Here is a 764-nt window from a genome sequence, read left to right on the forward strand (position 1 = left end):
AAAAATGGCTATATATATACACACACACTCCATAAAGCGTGAAAACAAGGTGTTTTCCATAGAAGTCCTAATGCATTGTGAATTCAGTATCAGATATATTCTCTTTCCCAGCTGACAGATTTACCAAGCAGCAAAGGATCAGTGGCAAGATGGTAAATTTTATTGCATCTCCCTGTAATGTTCAAGGTACAAGCTGATACATCTAATACTGAAGCAATGTTCCTATGCACATCACTCTTTCTCACTAGTTTGAATCACTCAGCTTATGTTTGTGCATCCTTGGCACACAGACCATTTTCACACACAACAAGGAAGTCTCTGAGGCATCAAATAAACAGACTCTTCACAGTGTAGTCTATATTTTACACAGGTACAAAGGAAAAAAAAAGCAAAGTCAAAGGCTATGTTTTAAGGGAGTTCATAAATCCAGGGAAATTTTATTTGCTTTGGTTAAGCTTTTTTCCAAAAAGATGGGAAATTAAGGCAAAATGCTATTATTTAATCAGCACCAAGCATGAAAATATTGAAACAAGAAACAGTAACAGATTTTTTTTTCTCTTTTCGGTTTTTTTTCAGGAAATCTCTTCTGGAAACAACTGAGCAAACAATAAAAATTGCAAGTTAGTTCTGCAAGAGTTAAATGTCCCCTCAAGTCTTGCATTTCTCAGCTAATATTTCAGATCTGACCTCATTATCATTCTTTACTTCCGTTAAAGCCTAAAGATTACTTACAAGTTTCAAACACATGCACACACAAAATAGAA

The sequence above is a fragment of the Meleagris gallopavo genome, chromosome 3, assembly GCF_000146605.3.
Source record: "Meleagris gallopavo isolate NT-WF06-2002-E0010 breed Aviagen turkey brand Nicholas breeding stock chromosome 3, Turkey_5.1, whole genome shotgun sequence".
NCBI classification, from domain to species: domain Eukaryota; kingdom Metazoa; phylum Chordata; class Aves; order Galliformes; family Phasianidae; genus Meleagris; species Meleagris gallopavo.